This window comes from Solanum tuberosum, unplaced genomic scaffold (assembly GCF_000226075.1).
Source record: "Solanum tuberosum cultivar DM 1-3 516 R44 unplaced genomic scaffold, SolTub_3.0 scf00020, whole genome shotgun sequence".
Taxonomy (NCBI): domain Eukaryota; kingdom Viridiplantae; phylum Streptophyta; class Magnoliopsida; order Solanales; family Solanaceae; genus Solanum; species Solanum tuberosum.
The window spans coordinates 889,986-890,491 of NW_006238946.1; the positions used below are offsets into that span (position 1 = coordinate 889,986).

General features: G+C 58.7%; 1 protein-coding gene across 1 annotated transcript in view; it reads right to left on the reverse strand.

Annotated features, from left to right (window-relative positions):
- Window positions 1-506, reverse strand: part of LOC107059106 (glycine-rich protein 2-like) — a 1,712-nt gene that overhangs the window by 754 nt on the left and 452 nt on the right. The gene's annotated exons all lie outside the window — the stretch shown is intronic.

Consider the following 506-nt stretch of genomic DNA (forward strand, 5'->3'; position numbering starts at 1 on the left):
CCTCCTCCACCACCTTTACCTTTACCTCCTCCTCCTCCACCACCACCTTTACCTCCACCTCCTCCTCCTCCTCCACCACCTTTACCTTTACCTCCTCCTCCTCCACCACCACCTTTACCTCCACCTCCTCCTCCTCCTCCACCACCTTTACCTTTACCTCCTCCTCCTCCACCACCACCTTTACCTCCACCTCCTCCTCCTCCTCCACCACCTTTACCTTTACCTCCTCCTCCTCCACCACCACCTTTACCTCCACCTCCTCCTCCTCCTCCACCACCTTTACCTTTACCTCCTCCTCCTCCACCACCACCTTTACCTCCACCTCCTCCTCCTCCTCCACCACCTTTACCTTTACCTCCTCCTCCTCCACCACCACCTTTACCTCCACCTCCTCCTCCTCCTCCACCACCTTTACCTTTACCTCCTCCTCCGCCTCCTCCACCACCTTTGCCTCCACCTCCTCCACCACCCCCAGCTCCCTTTCCCCCACCACTCTCCTCGTCATG